At 48.9% G+C, this 21,758-nt stretch overlaps 1 pseudogene; it reads right to left on the bottom strand.

The window, feature by feature from the left end:
* Positions 1-2,707: 2,707 nt before the first annotated feature.
* LOC123191817 (uncharacterized) lies at positions 2,708-20,912 on the bottom strand (annotated as a pseudogene).
* Between the last annotated feature and the right edge of the window lie 846 nt (positions 20,913-21,758).

The raw sequence follows: 21,758 nt of genomic DNA, 5'->3' as shown, positions 1-21,758 counted from the left end.
CTCTGGTGGTCCAAATTACTGCACCGGAGCCTCTGGTGGTCGAAATTACTTCACCGGAGCCTCCTCGCTACCCCGTGGACGATATAAAGGAGATGAAAGAATGTCATCTGTATTATCCTATCGGGAACATGTCCATGAAGGTAGCCATCGGCAGTGCTTTACCATGTTTACCTGGAGCACTCCACCACAACAACCCCATTCAAGATGGCTATGCTCGTGTCACGGTGGAGGACATAGTCCAAGGGTTTGAGGACCTGGAGATTGACATTGCTACACCTGAAGGGGAGAAAAGACTTGGAGATGTCAAGCGTCATTTGATTCTATGGCAAAAGAAGTTTATCAAGTTTCCAGGCGAGGCGCCAAGGACAACAAGTCCACCCCCCTACGGTGGTGGTGGCGGCGGTGGCGGTGGTGGTGGTGGTGGTGGTGGTGGCGGTTCACCTACACCTCCGTCACGTCAGCCGACGCCGCCCCCTAGTCCACAACGTCCGGCGGGTGATCAGCCGCCGCCCCCAGTCCTCGTCCGGCGGGTGATCAGACGCCGCCCCCCAATCCACCTCCGGCAAAGAAGCAGAAGCAGTCCTGGATTATTAACCCGGACCCTTATGTACCTAAGACCACAAAGGTACCGGAGCCATCACTGAAGCCTCTCCCCACAAGGCCTTGGGAACGTAGTGCCGAGGAAGTCGACGCGGCCGCGGCTGCTGATTTGGAGAAATGGAAGGCGGACTGCAAGAAGAAAAGAGAGCCCGAGCCCAAGCCAGTATTTTCTGATGAGCAAAAGAAGTGGGCTAAGTCATTTTTGAGCACACCGTCCCAAGCCGCGAAGAATCTGCCTAACGACTATGCACGTGAACTTCGCAGGCAGGCACTCATGTTCAAGGAGAACAAAGAGCGGGAGAAGGCCGAAAGTAAAAAAAGCGGGAAACAAGTTGCCCAGCTCGGGGAACAAAGTAAACAATCGATTGCCCCGCTTATAGTGGAAGCCTTCTGTCCGGATGCCCCCGAGATCATACAAGCTGCGGCAGCACAGGGATTGACTGTAACGAGTGCCAGAGAACAAGCGGCCAACTTAGGTATTACTCTTCGTGAACTGTTAGGCCTTGATGAGGCGCCAGTGAAGGAGGTAGTAATTACATATGTCAAGAATGGGCCTCTCGTCGAGCCTGCGCAGGAAAAGGATCTACCTCCACAAATGAAAGGTCTGCTGAAATGGTACAAGGGTTACATAAAAAATAAAAACGCCAAAGAATATATTTATGCGGAAGTTAGACATGAGCATCACTTCAAACATTACTATGTACAAATTGAACTGAGTGAATTGTTCCAGCTTTTCAATCTGCGCGAGCTCGATAAATCTATCATCAGTTGCTACGTTCTGTAAGTGATTTATTAATTTCTACCCCATCTCGTTCATATTGCCTGCACTATATATATGTCCTAACTATATTGTTGTGTCCGCTATTATACATGCAGAATGAAGATTAAGGAATGCAGAGTAAGGAACATCCATGATGTTGGGTTCATTGACCCACACATCGTTAATGGACATGTGTTGGAGCGTTACCCCGCCGACGTGGAGGCAGACCTGTGGCAGTTTCTTACAAAGCAGGAACTCAAAAGTGATATTCTATTTCCTTACCATTTTGAGTGAGTGTTTCTGTCTTGAGCACATTCTCTTTTGTTTACTCCATGCATGGTATGTGGCCGGCTAATCGATGAGTTATGCATGACGTACTGTGCATGTATCGTGTCCGCAGGTTCCACTGGATTCTGCTAGTAATTAAAGTTAACACCTCAGAATGTCTCGTCCACGACTCTGTGAATATGGATCCAAAGCTTTGGGGCGGCATGAGAAGAATGCTGCAGAAGTAATTATTTTCATTCATTTGCGCTCTATATCGATCGGCCTATTTCGTTCATTTCCTAATATCAAGTAACTAATTAATAACTCTCTTGTTCATTTAATTTTCTTTGCCTCGTAGGGTTTGGAGACGGTTCGTAGATACAAAGGTCGGTGAATTCAAAAAAGAGCTAGAATTCAAAATGTTAAAGGCTAAGAATGCTGGGGATATTCAGCCACCGGAGACCAATCTATGTGAATACTATGTCTGTGAGATGATCCGGAGATACACCTCTGAGCGGGTTCCGAGTGATACCAATGCTCAGAGGAATAACCTCCGGTGGATGCTTAGTCCAGAAGCTCGCTTCCGACCACTTCAAGAGGAACTAGCTGGATGGTTCAGCAGGGAAGTCCTCCATCCTAAAGGAGAACACTATTACGAGGACGTAGAACTTTATATGCATTAAATCATGTATGGAAACTTGTTCAAAATTGTATATGGTCATCCGATGATATTGAATATATATTGTATATTCCTCTTGAATTCTTTTTGGTTCTAATTTCAAATTTATTTGAAATTGTACATTCATATGCATGTATGTAGTACCGTAGAATATATGAAACTCCTTCAAAATTAAAATAAAGCACAAAAGAAATAAAACAATACAAATTAAACAGAAAACAGGTTTAAGGGGGGGGGGGGCTAAAACCCTAAACCTGCGGCGGCCTTTAGTCGCGGTTGGCCAGAAGAACCGCGACTAAAGGTCCTCCGCCCCGACGGCCACCTGGCGCCCACGTGGACGGGCCTTTAGTCGCGGTTCTTAAGCAACCGCGACTAAAGGGGGGGGCCTTTAGTCGCGCCCGTTCGGTCGCGGTTGCGCAACCGCGACTAATGGCAGTTGCGAACCGCGACCAAAGGCCCTTTTTCCACCAGTGACGTTATGTTGCTCAGCGCCACCGCCCCCTACGGCAAATAAAGACCAATCAGAAGATGCACAAACATTAGTACTCCCTCTGTACGAAAATACTTATAGTTGGGGAAACTTGGTAGTACTAGCTGCTCCACACGTATACAGATCGTCCAACAGTTAATAAACACATGCACTACTACCATGTTTGGGACATCGCGGCGGTCTACGTAGAACTGGTTGATGACCACAGGATGGTCCACGTTGGTGAAGTTTATGTCGGTGAAGGAGATGGATCTCGCGTAACCTTTCCCACCCTGCAGTGCGAAGAAACAGGCGTCAAAATCAGATGATCAGCTCCTTCGTTAGTAAGAGAAGGCCGGTTTCAGCTTGGTTTCATGGCGTGTCGATACACTGGCTAGCACTTTAGTACCTGCCACGTCTTGATCCTTGCTCCATTCGCGGTATTGATGAACTGGACGTTTTTTACGTCGATGTACTCCACGGATTCGGTTGCTCCCTTCCTGCCAAGGCTCCCCACACTAGCCAAGAAACACAATCACGTCATTTTACTCCTCTTCTTGGGGTGCATGGTAAATAGAAAATGCAGATGGAAGAAGACTCCGTATTGTAAGTTTGTAACCCATTTTATGGTACCTTACACCATGGCCGGGGCCGCAGACGATTCCGTCCACGGTGACGAATTAGCTCCCGGGGCCAATGGAGATGCAGTCGTCGCCGGTGCCGATGGTCGATCTGGTGACGCGGACGTCTTGGCTCCGGTCGATGTGCACGCCGTCGGTGTTGGGGCTGTTCCAGGGCGCGGTGATGGTCAGCTGCGTCAGGTGGACCTTGCTGCTCTGGCTGACGGCGATGTGCATCTGCGGGCTGTTCTTGCTGCTGAATTGGCTCAGCTCCACGTCGGCGCAGTTCATGACCACCAAGGCCTGTATCGATCCATGCGGTGGCACGTACGCAATGAGGTTACATTACATGCAGGTTGATTAGCGAATGCTAGTTACCTAGACAGTGTACTTGCTTTCTACACATTTGCACTAACCGTCGGCGCCTTAGAGATACAGTCCTGAAAGAAAAGATTATAGACAATTAAGTACTTTCTCTCAGACGAAGATTTGACAAATAAATCAAAAAACTCAAATGCAAGGAGGAATGAAAAGATTTTCGTTCTTTCTTGCAAGAGGTTAGTTGGGCTCTCACAGCATGGCGTTTGCATTTATCGCCCCACCACGTCCCGCCTCTGCCGTCGAGCAAGCCGGTGCTGCCGCCGGTAACCGTGAGCCCGTGGACCTGGTAGAACATCAGCCAATAGTTCTTCTCGCTCCATGGGCGCGCCGGCGGCGCCGTAATCGTGCCCATGACCTACGACAGCCAAAGAAAGGCCGCAGGATTTCTGACCGTCAGATGAGGCCTAGTCATGGAAGCCACGGACCAGACCTAAGACGAGATCAGGAAAGACGAACGGTGCATGCGTGCCTGGACGATAATTCTGCTGGAGGCGCAGGGCCCGCTGAACCTGGTGGGGCCGACGAGGAAGGATTTGGCCGCCGGCACGAGCAGCGTCGCCGACCAGCCTCTGGCGCCGCACGCCGCCGTCCATGCGTCCATGAACGCCTTCCCATGCAGTACAGAAAACCAACTCACATCCGTCACGTAGGTTGAGTTATTTCGATGGAGAGCGCGACGGCAAGTCCGGCATCGCGCGCGCGCGTGCGTGCGTGCGTACGTACCTTGGTGTCGTCCGTGGTCCCGTCGCCTCGAGCACCGTAGTCCTTGACGTTGAACACGCCGGCGGCGGCGACGAGCACGCCACACCACGCGAGGCCGGCGAGGAGCAGGGTGGCCGTGCGGATGCCCATGATACCTTGCAAGATTACTTAGTACTGTACACTATACTCTCACCGCAGTCTGTGAGTGGAGTGAAGTGCCAAGCTCCGTTCGATCCTAAAATGTTTTTCCGTGGGGGTATATATATCCTCTTCAAGTTCATGCCGGCTGAAATGAAGAGCGTTGAGGGCATACATGGTAGTGCATCTATGACATGTGGACCCATCTTGAAAACACTTGGCTGCACTTGGCGATGGCTTGTATATATGTACACCGGAGAAGCGTGGAAACTGGGGACGGCACCTTTTCTTCATTTTTTTTGAAACAAACAAAGAGGCGGCACCGTTTGTTTTGGTGTTGAAGATTGCCCAAGTGGTGTTGAAGCCACATAGCATTTTGCCGGATCATGTATCTGTCAACGCCCACCGATACCAGATGGATTCTTTGTCGTGTTCTCGCGCCAAAGAAATGAAGATCGATGAAGTGACATGTACGTTTGCCTCACAAAATAATAGAGATATATGTTCGATCAGATGAAATCCTCTTCAAGTTTATGTCGGGCTGAAATGAAGAGCGCTGAGGGCATACGTGGTAGTGCATCTATGACATATGAACCCATCTCGAAAACACTTGGCTGCACTCGGCGATGGCTTGTATATATGTACACCGGAGAAGCGTGGAAACTGAGGGCGGCACCTTTTCTTCATTTATTGTTTGAAACAAACAAAGAGGCGGCACCGTTTGTTTTGGTGTTGAAGATTGCCCAAGTGGTGTTGAACCCACATAGCATTTTGCTGGATCATGTATCTATCAACGCCCACCGATACCAGATGGATCCTTTGTTGTGTTCTCGCGCCGAAGAAATGAGGATCGATGGAGTGACATGTACGTTTGCCTCATAAAATAATAGAGATATACGTTCGATCAGATGTAATGCTTAATCGTCCCAAATTGAATGTGTAAACAATTTCCATGCACTTTCAATGCTTATATTTTAGTAGGCTGGTTGTAGTGGTATCATGTATCAGTATCATGCACATAATATTAGTATATGATATTATTTCTATAATGCACAATATTATAGAATAGTATCATATCTTATTTATTGATGCATGCCACATAAAAGAATATTATTTATTATGATATAGTATCATAATATGATACTCGACCATCTCTTTCTTCATTTAATTCTATGCAGCCTCGTCAAAATTGCTTAATTGGTATGCATTATAGTAGTTATATATGATACTCCCATTACGGTTAGCCGTATCATTTCATAGTCAAAGATCTGATGTAGCATCTTATTTAATGAGGAAAGAGAAATCAACCATATCTTAATTTTGATATTAATCTTAACATCAAATCCAGATATCTCATAAGTTTTCTCTCACCAAATGCATCAAAATGACTTATTTTTGAAACAATACTAGACGTATAGTGCACTATCACGGAGACTGCTATATCTAAATATTTATTTAATGTAGTGGATATAGGTCAAGATATGATGCACCAGCCCTGCCCTAAGTAAACTATCCCACCGTAGCCATTTCAAAGCTCCTAATCAACAAACTCGAACCCCCAATTCGTGGTTTCGCATGGAGACCATTGCCGGGCATGCAAAGCATCCGAGCGACACTAGCCAGCAAAGGAGCACAACATAGCTGCCATCAAACCCCACCACACTGGGGAAGAAACCGAGAAGAGAGCTTGCCCAGAAGAGTTTCTCCACCTGAAACGACACATGCAAAATACTTCCTTCATTCCTAAATATAAGTCTTTGAAGAGATTCTACTATGGACAACATACGAAGTAAAATGAATGAATCTATACTCTAAAATGCATCTAGATACATCTGTATATGGTTCATAGTTGTTGAGTATGATATTCGTGCATGTATATTGTCTTTTGTACATGTTGGAAACGAATATTTTGGCAATGCAACTCGATGTATTGATCGGTGCATAGCGCACGTATATATGGAGTACAAGGTGTGCCACAACCTCAACTATACAATGACTAGGAGGTGGGCCGGACTATACAATATACATGCACAAACCATATATTCAACCCCCCCCCCCCCCCCCCCCCCCGCAGTCGAAGCGTCGCCGGAGACGCAAAGACTAGACCTGAACTCCTCGAAAACAGAAGTAGGCAGTCCTTTTTTCATAACATCAGCAAACTGTTGCGCCGTCGGGACGTGGAGGACCCGGATGCGCCCAAGGGCCACCTGCTCACAAACAAAGTGTATGTCGAGCTCAATGTGCTTCGTTCGTCGATGATGGACCGGGTTGGCGGAGAGGTACACGGCGGAGACGTTGTCGCAGTAGACGAGTGTGGCCTTGTGAACATCACAAAGCAACTCCTGGAGCAGCTGACGAAGCCAAGAGCATTCGGCAACGGCGTTAGCCACTGCCCGATACTCTGCCTCGGCACTCGAGCGAGAGACTGTGGGCTGTCGCTTGGAAGACCAAGAGATCAGAGACGGCCCAAGGTAGACACAGTACCCCGAAGTGGAGCGCCATGTGTCCGGGCAGCCAGCCCAGTCCGCATCAGAGTAGGCGACAAGGTCGTTAGAGGCGGAGGCCGTCAGTGTAAGTCCCATGGACATAGTGCCGCGTATGTAACTGAGGATACGCTTCACCAAGGTCCAGTGAGAGTCACGCGGATCATGCATGTGAAGACAGACCTACTGAATGGCATACTGCAAGTCGGGGCATGTCAGAGTGAGGTACTGCAAGGCACCCACAATGGAGCGATAGAAGGCCGCATCGGATGCGAGAGAGCCCTCCAGAGCTGAAATCTTGGCCTTGGTGTCAACAGGCGTGGGAGCAGGCTTGAGTTAAGCATGCCGGCACGATCGAGAAGCTCATGGGCGTAACGCTGCTGGTGCAGAAAGAACCCATCTGGCCGTCGAACCACCTCAATGCCGAGGAAGTAGTGGAGGGGCCCCAAGTCCTTCAGGGCAAACTCATCGCGAAGACGAGCAGTAAGCCGCTGGAGAAGCGCGACAGTGGAAGCCGTCAGGATGATGTCGTCGATGTAGAGCAACAAGTAGGCCGTGTCAACCCCGTGATGGTACACGAAGAGGGACGCGTCGGAGCGGGTCGATGTAAATCCGAGCGTCTGCAGGAAGGCAGCGATGCGCTGGTACCAGGCCCGAGGCGCCTGCTTAAACCCGTAAAGAGAACGGGAGAGCAAGCACACATGGTCCGGATGTGTGGCGTCGACAAAGCCGGTGGGCTGCTCACAGGAACACCTGCTCGGCGAGGTGGCCGTGCAAGAAGGCGTTGGAGACGTCCAACTGATGCACGGGCCAAGCTCGGGAGACGGCCAGCTGAAGCATGGTGCGAAACGTGCCCGGTTTAACAACCGGAGCAAAAGTGTCGGTGAAGTCCACGCCCGCACGTTGCCGAAAGCCTCGAACCACCCAGCGAGCTTTGTAGCGTTTGAGAGTCCCGTCGGGACGAGTCTTATGCCGAAAGACCCACTTGCCTGTGATGATGTTGGCACGAGGTGGCCGAGGGACAAGCTGCCAGGTGCGGTTCCGTTGGAGCGCATCGAACTCTTCCTGCATTGCAGCGAGCCAATGAGGGTCCCGAAGGGCGGCTCGAGCTGACGATAGGAGAGGGGACGGCTCAGAGACGGAAGCAGCGAGAAGATACTCATCGCTGGTGTACCGCGTACTCGAGCGGAAGGTACCGGCCCGAGAGCGAGTCATCGGGCGGTGCAGCGAGTCCGGGGCGACGGGCGAGGACGAAGAAGAGCCCGCCGCCACTGATGCCGCGGGTGAGACCACGGGTGAGGCCGCGGGCGAGGCCGCCTCGGGCGAGGCCACCGGCGAGGGCGCGGGGAAGGCCGCCGCGGGCGAGGCCGCCGGCGAGGGCGTGGGGAAGGCCGCCGCGGGCGAGGCCGCCAGCGAGGGCGCGGGGGGCGCCGAGGAGGCCCGCGCCGATGGTGGCGCAGGGGGCGTCGCAGGCGCCGGGAGGGGTGCAGCCCCGAAGGAAATCAGTCGGGGAGGAACTCGACCCGGGGCACGGGAGGCACCCTCAAAGCCAGGAGGCGGCCCGCGAGAAGCGCCCGAGCGGCCGTCACCAGGAGCGGGCAAGGCCGCAACATCCGAAGGTACCTACTGAAACGGAAAAACCATCTCACCAAAGTAAACGTGTCGGGAAGTGATGACCCGATGTGAGATAGGATCATAGCAGCGGTAGCCTTTGTGTTGGAAATATGCCCTAGAGGCAATAATAAAAGTATTATTATTATATTTCCTTGTTCATGATAATTGTCTTTTATTCATGCTATAACTGTATTATCCGGAAATCGTAATACACGTGTGAATACATAGACCACAATATGTCCCTAGTGAGCCTCTAGTTGACTAGCTCGTTGTGATCAACAGATAGTCATGGTTTCCTGGCTATGGACATTGGATGTCGTTGATAACGGGATCACATCATTAGGAGAATGATGTGATGGACAAGACCCAATCCTAAGACTAGCACAAAAGATCGTATAGTTCATTTGCTAGAGCTTTGCCAATGTCAAGTATCTCTTCCTTTGACCATGAGATCGTGTAACTCCTGGATACCGTAGGAGTGCTTTGGATGTATCAAACGTCACAACGTAACTGGGTGACTATAAAGGTGCACTACAGGTATCTCCGAAAGTATCTATTGTTTTATGCGGATCGAGACTGGGATTTGTCACTCCGTCTAAACGGAGAGGTATCTCTGGGCCCACTCGGTAGGACATCATCATATGCGCAATGTGACCAAGGAGTTGATCACGGGATGATGTGTTACGGAACGAGTAAAGTGACTTGCCGGTAACGAGATTGAACAAGGTATTGGATACCGACGATCGAATCTCGGGCAAGTAACATACCGATAGACAAAGGGAATTGAATACGGGATCGATTGAGTCCTTGACATCGTGGTTCATCCGATGAGATCATTGTGGAACATGTGGGAGCCAACATGGGTATCCAGATCCCGCTGTTGGTTATTGACCAGAGAACGTCTCGGTCATGTCTACATGTCTCCCGAACCCGTAGGGTCTACACACTTAAGGTTCGATGACGCTAGGGTTATAAAGGAAGCTTGTATGTGGTTACCGAATGTTGTTCGGAGTCCCGGATGAGACCCCGGACGTCACGAGGAGTTCCGGAATGGTCCGGAGGTAAAGATTTATATATGGGAAGTCCTGTTTCGGCCATCGTGACAAGTTTCGGGGTCATCGGTATTGTACCGGGACCACCGGAAGGGTCCCGGGGGCCCACCGGGTGGGGCCACCTGCCCCGGGGGGCCACATGGGCTGTAGGGGGTGCGCCTTGGCCTACATGGGCCAAGGGCACCAGCCCCAAGAGGCCCATGCGCCTAGGGAACCCTAGAGGGAAGAGTCCTCAAGGGGGAAGGCACCTCTGAGGTGCCTTGGGGAGGATGGACTCCTTCCCCCCCTTCTTGGCCGCACCCCAAAACCCATCTAGGGCTGGCCGCCGCCCCTAGGGGGTGGGAAACCCTAAAGGGGGCGCAGCCCCCTTCCACCCTATATATATTGAGGCATGGGGCTGCCCATAACACATGATTTGATCTCTCGTCAGTGCAGCCCTGCCTCTCTCCCTCCTCCTCTTCTCCCATGGTGCTTGGCGAAGCCCTGCGGGATTGCCACGCTCCTCCACCACCACCACGCCATTGTGCTGCTGCTGGATGGAGTCTTCCTCAACCTCTCCCTCTCTCCTTGCTGGATCAAGGCGTGGGAGACGTCACCGGGCTGTACGTGTGTTGAACGCGGAGGTGCCGTCCGTTCGGCACTTGATCATCGGTGATCTGAATCACGACGAGTACGACTCCATCAACCCCGTTCACTTGAACGCTTCCGCTTAGCGATCTACAAGGGTATGTAGATGCACTCTCCTTCTACTCGTAGCTGGTTTCTCCATAGATAGATCTTGGTGACGCGTAGGAAAATTTTGAATTTCTGCTACGTTCCCCAACAGTGGCATCATGAGCTAGGTCTATTGCGTAGATTCTTTGCACGAGTAGAACACAAAGTAGTTGTGGGCGTTGATGTTGTTCAATATGCTTACCGTTACTAGTCCAATCTTGTTTCGACGGTATTGTGGGATGAAGCGGCCCGGACCGACCTTACACGTACTCTTACGTGAGACAGGTTCCACCGATTGACATGCACTTGGTGCATAAGGTGGCTAGCGGGTGCCAGTCTCTCCCACTTTAGTCGGAACGGATTCGATGAAAAGGGTCCTTATGAAGGGTAAATAGCAATTGACATATCACGTTGTGGTCTTGCGTAGGTAAGAAACGTTCTTGCTAGAAACCCATAGCAGCCACGTAAAACATGCAACAACAATTAGAGGACGTCTAACTTGTTTTTGCAGGGTATGCTATGTGATGTGATATGGCCAAAAGGATGTGATGAATGATATATGTGATGTATGAGATTGATCATGTTCTTGTAATAGGATTCACGACTTGCATGTCGATGAGTATGACAACCGGCAGGAGCCATAGGAGTTGTCTTTATTTTTTGTATGACCTGCGTGTCATTGAAGAACGCCATGTAACTTACTTTACTTTATTGCTAAACGCGTTAGCCATAGAAGTAGAAGTAGTCGTTGGCGTGACAACTTCATGAAGACACGATGATGGAGATCATGATGATGGAGATCATGGTGTCATGCCGGTGACGATGATGATCATGGAGCCCCGAAGATGAAGATCAAAAGGAGCAAAATGATATTGGCCATATCATGTCACTATTTGATTGCATGTGATGTTTATCATGTTTATGCATCTTGTTTACTTAGGACGACGGTAGTAAATAAGATGATCCCTTACAAAATTTCAAGAAGTGTTCTCCCCTAACTGTGCACCGTTGCTACAGTTCGTCGCTTCTAAGCACCACGTGATGATCGGGTGTGATGGATTCTTACGTTCACATACAACGGGTGTAAGACAGTTTTACACAGCGAAAACACTTAGGGTTAACTTGACGAGCCTAGCATGTGCAGACATGGCCTCGGAACACGGAGACCGAAAGGTCGAGCATGAGTCGTATAGCAGATACGATCAACATGAAAATGTTCACCGATGATGACTAGTCCATCTCACGTGATGATCGGACACGGCCTAGTTGACTCGGATCATGTGATCACTTAGATGACCAGAGGGATGTCTATCTAAGTGGGAGTTCATAAGATGAACTCAATTATCCTGAACATAGTCAAAAGACCTTTTGCAAATTATGTCGTAGCTCGCGCTTTAGTTCTACTGTTTTAGATATGTTCCTAGAGAAAATATAGTTGAAAGTTGACAGTAGCGATTATGCGGACACTAGAATGCTTATGTCCTTAATGCACTGCTTAGTGTGCTGAACCCCAAACGTCGTTTGTGGATGTTTCGAACATCGAACATACACGTCTTGATAACTACGTGATAGTTCAGTTAAATGGTTTAAGTAGAGGCACCAAAGACGTTTTCAAAATGTCGCGGAACATATGAGATGTTTCGAGGGCTGAAATTAGGATTTCAGGCTCGTGCCCACGTCAAGAGGTATAAGACCTCCGACGATTTTCTTAGCCTGCAAACTAAGGGAGAAAAGCTCAATCGTTGAGCTTGTGCTCAGATTGTCTGAGTGCAACAATCACTTGAATCGAGTGGGAGTTGATCTTTCAGATGAGATAGTGATGTTTCCCCAAAGTCATTGCCACCGAGCTGCTAGAGCTTCGTGATGAACTATAACATATCAGGGATAAATAAGATGATCCTTGAGGTATTCACGATGTTTGACACCGCGAAAGTAGAAATCAAGAAGGAGCATCAATTGTTGATGGTTGATGAAACCACTAGTTTCAAGAAGGGCAAGGGAACAAAGGGATACTTCATGAAACGGCAATTCAGCTGCTGCTCAAGTGAAGAAACCCAAGGTTGAACCCAAACCCGAGACTAAGTGCTTTTGTAATAAAGGGAACAACCACTGGAGCAGAATTACCCTAGATACTTGGTAGATGAGAAGGCTGGCAAGGTCGATAGAAGTATATTGGATATACATTATGTTAATGTGTACTTTACTAGTACTCCTAGTAGCACCAGGGTATTAGATACCGGTTCGGTTGCTAAGTGTTAGTAACTCGAAATAAAAGCTACGGAATAAACGGAGACTAGCTAAAGGTGAGCTGACGATATATGTTGGAAGTGTTTCCAAGTTTGATATGATCAAGCATCGCACGCTCCCTCTACCACCGAGATTGGTGTTTGCGTTGAGCATAGACATGATTGGATTATGTCTATCGCAATACGGTTATTCATTTAAGGAGAATAATGGTTACTCTATTTTGAATAATACCTTCAATGGTCTTGCACCTAAAGGAATGGTTTATTGAATCTCGGTCGTAGTGATACGCATTTTCATGCCAAAAGATATAAGATAGTAATGATAGTACCACTTACTTCTGGCACTGCCATGTAAGTCATAATGGTATAAAACGCATGAAGAAGCTCCATGTTGATGGATCTTTGGACTCACTCATTTTTGAAAAGTTTGAGACATGCGAACCATGTCTATTGGTATATATGCATGAAGAAACTCCATGCAAATGGACCGTTTGAACTCACTTGATTTTGAATCACTTGAGATATGCAAATCATACCACATGGGCAAGATGACTGAAAAACCTCGGTTTCAGTAAGATGGAACAAGATAGCAACTTGTTGGAAGTAACACATTTTGATGTGTGTAGTCCAATGAGTGCTGAGGCATGCAGTGAATATCATTATGTTCTTACTTCACAGATGATTCGAGTAGATGTTGAGAATATTTACTTGATGAAACACAAGTCTGAATTATTGAATGGTTCAAGTAATTTCAGAGTGAAGTAGCAGATCATTGTGACAAGAGGATAAAATGTCTATGATATGATCATAGAGATGAATATCTGAGTTACGAGTTTTGGCACACAATTAAGACATTGTGGAAATTGTTTCATAATTAATACCGCCTGGAACACCATAGTGTGATGGTGTGTCCGAACATCATAGTTGCACCCTATTGGATATAGTGCGTACCATGATGTCTCTTATCGAATTACCACTATCGTTCATGGGTTAGGCATTAGAGACAACCACATTCACTTTAAATAGGGCACCACGTAATTCCGATGAGATGACACCGTATGAATTATGGTTTAGAGAAACCTAAGTTGTCGTTTCTTAAAGGTTTGGGGCTGCGACGCTTATGTGAAAAAGTTTCAGGATTAAGCTCGAACCCAAAGCGGATAAAATGCATCTTCATAGGAAACCCAAAACAGTTGGGTATACCTCCTAATTCAGATCCGAGAGCAATAAGGGATTGTTTCTAGAATCGGGTCCTTTCTCGAGGAAAGGTTTCTCTCGAAAGAATTGAGTGGGAGGATGGTGGAAACTTGATGAGGTTATTGAACCGTCTCTTCAACTAGTGTGTGGCAGGGCACAAGAAGTTGTTCCTGTGGCACCTACACCAATTGAAGTGGAAGCTTATGATATTGATCATGAAACTTCGGATCAAGTCACTACCAAACCTCGTAGGACGACAAGGACACGTACTACTTCGGAGTGGTAAGGTGATCATGTCTTGAAGGTCATGTTGCTAGACAACAATGAACCTACGAGCTATGGAGAAGCGATGGTGGGCCCGAATTCCGACAAATGGTTAGAAGCCATGAAATCCGAGATAGTATCCATATATCAGAACAAAGCATGGACTTTGATGGACTTGCCCGATGATCGGCAATCCATTGAGATAAATGGATCTTTTAAGAAGAAGACGGACGTGGATGGTGATGTCACCGTCCATAAAGCTCGACTTGTGGCGAAAAGTTTTTCATAAGTTCAAGGAGTTGACTACGATGAAATTTTCTCATCCGTAGCGATGCTTAAAGTCCGTCGGATTCATGTTAGCATTAGCTGTATTTATGAAATCTGGCAGATGGATATCAAAACGAGTTTCCTTACCAGTTTTCGTGAGGAAAGGTTGTATGCAATACAATCAGAAAAGTTTTGTCGATCCTAAGGATGCTAAAAGGTATGCTAGCTCCAGCGATCCTTCTAAGGACTGGAGTAAGCATCTCGGAGTTGGAATGTACGCTTTGATGAGATGATCAAAGATTTTGGATTTATACAAAGTTTATAAGAAACTTGTATTTCCAAAGAAGTGAGTGGGAGCACTATAGAATTTCTGATGAGTATATGTTGTTGACATATTGATGATCAGAGATGATGTAGAATTTCTGTAAAGCATATAGGGTTGTTTGAAAAGTGTTTTTCAATAGAAAACCTGGATTAGGCTACTTGAACAATAAGCATCAAGATCTATAAGATAGATCAAAATGCTTAATAATACTTTCAAATGAGCACATACCTTGACATGATCTTGAAGGTGTTCAAGATGGACCAGTCAAAGAAGGAGTTCTTGCCTGAGTTGTAAGGTACGAAGTTAAGACTTAAAGCTCGACCACGGCAGAATAGAGAGAAAGGACGAAGGTCGTCCCCTATGCTTCAGACGTAGGTTCTTCAGTATGCTATGCTGTGTACCGCACCTGAAGTGTGCCTTGCCATGAGTCAGTCAAGGGGTACAAGAGTGATCCAAGAATGGCTCACAGGACAGCGGTCAAAGTTATCCTTAGTAACTAGTGGACTAAGAAATTTTCTCGATTATGGAGGTGGTAAAAGAGTTCGTCGTAAGAGTTACGACGATGCAAGCTTGACACCTATCCGGATAGCTCTGAGTAGAGAGACCGGATACATATAATGGAGCAATTATTTAGAATAGCTCCAAGTAGAACAGTTATTTGGAATAGCTCCAAATAGAGCGTGGTAGCTACATCTAGGAGATGACATAGAGATTTGTAAAGCACACACGGATCTGAAAGGTTCAGACCCGTTGACTAAAACCTCTCTCACAAGCAACATGATCAAACATTAAACTCATTGAGTGTTAATCACATAGTGATGTGAACTAGACTACTGACTCTAGTAAACTCTTGGGTATTAGTCACATGGCGATGTGACCTGTGAGTGTTAATCACATGGCGATGTGAACTAGATTATTGACTCTAGTGCAAGTGGGAGACTGTTGGAAATATGCCCTAGAGGCAATAATAAAAGTATTATTATTATATTTCCTTGTTCATGATAATTGTCTTTTATTCATGCTATAACTGTATTATCCGGAAATCGTAATACACGTGTGAATACATAGACCACAATATGTCCCTAGTGAGCCTCTAGTTGACTAGCTCGTTGTGATCAACAGATAGTCATGGTTTCCTGGCTATGGACATTGGATGTCGTTGATAACGGGATCACATCATTAGGAGAATGATGTGATGGACAAGACCCAATCCTAAGACTAGCACAAAAGATCGTATAGTTCATTTGCTAGAGCTTTGCCAATGTCAAGTATCTCTTCCTTTGACCATGAGATCGTGTAACTCCTGGATACCGTAGGAGTGCTTTGGATGTATCAAACGTCACAACGTAACTGGGTGACTATAAAGGTGCACTACAGGTATCTCCGAAAGTATCTATTGTTTTATGCGGATCGAGACTGGGATTTGTCACTCCGTCTAAACGGAGAGGTATCTCTGGGCCCACTCGGTAGGACATCATCATATGCGCAATGTGACCAAGGAGTTGATCACGGGATGATGTGTTACGGAACGAGTAAAGTGACTTGCCGGTAACGAGATTGAACAAGGTATTGGATACCGACGATCGAATCTCGGGCAAGTAACATACCGATAGACAAAGGGAATTGAATACGGGATCGATTGAGTCCTTGACATCGTGGTTCATCCGATGAGATCATCGTGGAACATGTGGGAGCCAACATGGGTATCCAGATCCCGCTGTTGGTTATTGACCAGAGAACGTCTCGGTCATGTCTACATGTCTCCCGAACCCGTAGGGTCTACACACTTAAGGTTCGATGACGCTAGGGTTATAAAGGAAGCTTGTATGTGGTTACCGAATGTTGTTCGGAGTCCCGGATGAGACCCCGGACGTCACGAGGAGTTCCGGAATGGTCCGGAGGTAAAGATTTATATATGGGAAGTCCTGTTTCGGCCATCGTGACAAGTTTCGGGGTCATCGGTATTGTACCGGGACCACCGGAAGGGTCCCGGGGGCCCACCGGGTGGGGCCACCTGCCCCGGGGGGCCACATGGGCTGTAGGGGGTGCGCCTTGGCCTACATGGGCCAAGGGCACCAGCCCCAAGATGCCCATGCGCCTAGGGAACCCTAGAGGGAAGAGTCCTCAAGGGGGAAGGCACCTCTGAGGTGCCTTGGGGAGGATGGACTCCTTCCCCCCCTTCTTGGCCGCACCCCAAAACCCATCTAGGGCTGGCCGCCGCCCCTAGGGGGTGGGAAAACCCTAAAGGGGGCGCAGCCCCCTTCCCCCCTATATATATTGAGGCATGGGGCTGCCCATAACACATGATTTGATCTCTCGTCAGTGCAGCCCTGCCTCTCTCCCTCCTCCTCTTCTCCCATGGTGCTTGGCGAAGCCCTGTGGGATTGCCACGCTCCTCCACCACCACCACGCCGTTGTGCTGCTGCTGGATGGAGTCTTCCTCAACCTCTCCCTCTCTCCTTGCTGGATCAAGGCGTGGGAGACGTCACCGGGCTGTACGTGTGTTGAACGCGGAGGTGCCGTCCGTTCGGCACTTGATCATCGGTGATCTGAATCACGACGAGTACGACTCCATCAACCCCGTTCACTTGAACGCTTCCGCTTAGCGATCTACAAGGGTATGTAGATGCACTCTCCTTCTACTCGTAGCTGGTTTCTCCATAGATAGATCTTGGTGACGCGTAGGAAAATTTTGAATTTCTGCTACGTTCCCCAACAGTGGCATCATGAGCTAGGTCTATTGCGTAGATTCTTTGCACGAGTAGAACACAAAGTAGTTGTGGGCGTTGATGTTGTTCAATATGCTTACCGTTACTAGTCCAATCTTGTTTCGACGGTATTGTGGGATGAAGCGGCCCGGACCGACCTTACACGTACTCTTACGTGAGACAGGTTCCACCGATTGACATGCACTTGGTGCATAAGGTGGCTAGCGGGTGCCAGTCTCTCCCACTTTAGTCGGAACGGATTCGATGAAAAGGGTCCTTATGAAGGGTAAATAGCAATTGGCATATCACGTTGTGGTCTTGCGTAGGTAAGAAACGTTCTTGCTAGAAACCCATAGCAGCCACGTAAAACATGCAACAACAATTAGAGGACGTCTAACTTGTTTTTGCAGGGTATGCTATGTGATGTGATATGGCCAAAAGGATGTGATGAATGATATATGTGATGTATGAGATTGATCATGTTCTTGTAATAGGATTCACGACTTGCATGTCGATGAGTATGACAACCGGCAGGAGCCATAGGAGTTGTCTTTATTTTTTGTATGACCTGCGTGTCATTGAAGAACGCCATGTAACTTACTTTACTTTATTGCTAAACGCGTTAGCCATAGAAGTAGAAGTAGTCATTGGCGTGACAACTTCATGAAGACACGATGATGGAGATCATGATGATGGAGATCATGGTGTCATGCCGGTGACGATGATGATCATGGAGCCCCGAAGATGAAGATCAAAAGGAGCAAAATGATATTGGCCATATCATGTCACTATTTGATTGCATGGGATGTTTATCATGTTTTATGCATCTTGTTTACTTAGGACGACGGTAGTAAATAAGATGATCCCTTACAAAATTTCAAGAAGTGTTCTCCCCTAACTGTGCACCGTTGCTACAGTTCGTCGCTTCTAAGCACCACGTGATGATCGGGTGTGATGGATTCTTACGTTCACATACAACGGGTGTAAGACAGTTTTACACAGCGAAAACACTTAGGGTTAACTTGACGAGCCTAGCATGTGCAGACATGGCCTCGGAACACGGAGACCGAAAGGTCGAGCATGAGTCGTATAGCAGATACGATCAACACGAAAATGTTCACCGATGATGACTAGTCCATCTCACGTGATGATCGGACACGGCCTAGTTGACTCGGATCATGTGATCACTTAGATGACCAGAGGGATGTCTATCTAAGTGGGAGTTCATAAGATGAACTCAATTATCCTGAACATAGTCAAAAGACCTTTTGCAAATTATGTCGTAGCTCGCGCTTTAGTTCTACTGTTTTAGATATGTTCCTAGAGAAAATATAGTTGAAAGTTGACAGTAGCGATTATGCGGACACTAGAATGCTTATGTCCTTAATGCACTGCTTAGTGTGCTGAACCCCAAACGTCGTTTGTGGATGTTTCGAACATCGAACATACACGTCTTGATAACTACGTGATAGTTCAGTTAAATGGTTTAAGTAGAGGCACCAAAGACGTTTTCAAAATGTCGCGGAACATATGAGATGTTTCGAGGGCTGAAATTAGGATTTCAGGCTCGTGCCCATGTCAAGAGGTATAAGACCTCCGACGATTTTCTTAGCCTGCAAACTAAGGGAGAAAAGCTCAATCGTTGAGCTTGTGCTCAGATTGTCTGAGTGCAACAATCACTTGAATCGAGTGGGAGTTGATCTTTCAGATGAGATAGTGATGTTTCCCCAAAGTCATTGCCACCGAGCTGCTAGAGCTTCGTGATGAACTATAACATATCAGGGATAAATAAGATGATCCTTGAGGTATTCACGATGTTTGACACCGCGAAAGTAGAAATCAAGAAGGAGCATCAATTGTTGATGGTTGATGAAACCACTAGTTTCAAGAAGGGCAAGGGAACAAAGGGATACTTCATGAAACGGCAATTCAGCTGCTGCTCAAGTGAAGAAACCCAAGGTTGAACCCAAACCCGAGACTAAGTGCTTCTGTAATAAAGGGAACAACCACTGGAGCAGAATTACCCTAGATACTTGGTAGATGAGAAGGCTGGCAAGGTCGATAGAAGTATATTGGATATACATTATGTTAATGTGTACTTTACTAGTACTCCTAGTAGCACCAGGGTATTAGATACCGGTTCGGTTGCTAAGTGTTTTTCACGTGTAAGAGAACAAACAGAAACAAGATTTTTAATGATGTCAGGTGAAACGAGTACGTTAGAAAGATGTAATGGAACGGAGTTAGAAGGAAAAGTAGCATGGCCGACATGAGTGATGGGCATGGAAGAACCGTCGCCCACGGTAATGCGAGTAGCAGTGTGAACAGGGTGAGCGGTAAGAAGGTTACCGGGGTTGGCGGCCATGTGAGCCGTGGCTCCGGTGTCCATGTACCAGTCGCCACCGCCGGTGTACTGCTGTGGCGTGGGGGCGGTGTGGAGGGCCGCTAGCAACGCGGGGTCCCATGGTGCCGGCAGGAGGGCCGGGGCCGACGACAGAGGCTGTGGCGGCGGCGCCACGAGCCCACCGGCCGGAGGTAGCCCATAGGCCGCCGAGGGGCCGTAGAGCGGCGCCGGCGGATATGCCTGAGGGGCCGCGTACAAAGCCTGATGAGGGGCCGGGCGGGCGCCAAAAACACCGGGGACGGGGGTGCGCGGTATGGGCATGGAGTATGCGTGAACAACCCCCGTCCAGGGGTTCTGGCCAGCCTGCCAGGGCATCGGCGGGAGCGGGTGCTGCGGCTGGCGCGGCGCCCGCCATGGGCAGCTGGCAGCTGCTGCTGCTGCTTGCGGCTACCTCGGCCGCGACGCCCGCCCCGGCGCTGCTGCTGTTCGGCGGGGGGCGGCGGAGGGGCCTGCGGTGGCGCGGGATATGGGAACCCGGGCGGCGGCTGCACGTGGTGGGGCCCCTGGGCGGGCCGCGGCGGGGGAGCCGGAGCGGTGGGCAGCGCACCGCCGCGGGTTCCGGCGGTGAGAGCCGTATGGGTGGCCCGGGCGCGCGACATCCGCATCCTCTTCTCCTCCAGCTTCAGGTACGTGACGATCTTGGCGAAGGTCGGGTTGGTGATGAGAGGGATATTGGAGGCGGCGTTCCCGAAGTCTTCGTTCAGGCCGGCGATGAGAGTGCTGAGGAGGAGCTCGTCGGAGACCTTCTCGCCAAGGTCACGGAGCTCGTCGACAAGCTTCTTGAGGCGCATGCAATAATCGTCGACCGACGAGTCAAGCTGCTGGCACCCAAAAAACTTGCTGTGCAAGAAAACCTTGCGTTGGAGCTCGTTGTCGGTGAAGAGGCCATTGAGCTTAGTCCAAATGGCGTGAGCGTCATCATAGGCGGAGACCATCGTGTGGAAGAGGTCCTTCGAGATGGTGGTGTAGAACCAGCGGATCAGAGTGGCGTCGATGGACGTCCACTCCTCATCGTCCTCCATGAAGCGGGAGTCCACAGAGCCATCGATGTGATCCCGGAGATTGTACTCACGGAACACAAGGGAGAAGTACGTCTTCCAAGCATAGTAGGTGGAGGTGAGTTGATCGAGGACGACGGGAACCCGAGCGAGGATATTGAGATCACGGATGACGACGGGATCGGGGCCGTCGAAGGGGTTGGTGCGTTGGCTGCGGGTGGTACCGGTGGAACCGGGGGAGGCCATGGCCGAGAGGGGAGGGCGGCGGCGCGTGGTGAAGCGGCGCGGCGGGAGGGATGGCAGCGTGACGCGGGTGGCGGCACTGCGGGTGCGGGCGGAAGCGCGAGGCGGCGACACATAGGGGGGCAGCAGCGCGGTGTCGAGGAGACGCGGCGGCGGCGATAGGATCGCGGTGGCGGCGGCAGGAGTTAGGGTTAGGATCGTAGGTATGATACCATGTTGGAAACGAATATTTTGACAATGCAACTCGATGTATTGATCGGTGCATAGCGCATGTATATATGGAGTACAAGGTGGGCCACAACCTCAACTATACAATGACTAGGAGGTGGGCCGGACTATACAATATACATGCACAAACCATATATTCAACAGTACATTAAGCCCACCTCTCTAGGTTGTTGTATAGATTGAGGTAGAGGCCCCACCTTGTATTTATATATACTGTGCACATTGCACCGAATCAATATATCGTGCAATTCATACATCTACATGGTATCAGTTTTTAGGTTTAGACTTTTACCCTAGCTTCCGCCGCCGCCGCCGCCGCACTCCTCCATGCCGCCGCCGCCGCTTCCCATCCCGCTCCTTTACCCGGCCCGCCGCTGCTTCCCTTCCCGAGACCAGCGC

Source organism: Triticum aestivum, chromosome 2A (genome assembly GCF_018294505.1).
Source record: "Triticum aestivum cultivar Chinese Spring chromosome 2A, IWGSC CS RefSeq v2.1, whole genome shotgun sequence".
NCBI lineage: Eukaryota > Viridiplantae > Streptophyta > Magnoliopsida > Poales > Poaceae > Triticum > Triticum aestivum.
This window is presented reverse-complemented; position numbering and strand designations above follow the sequence as displayed.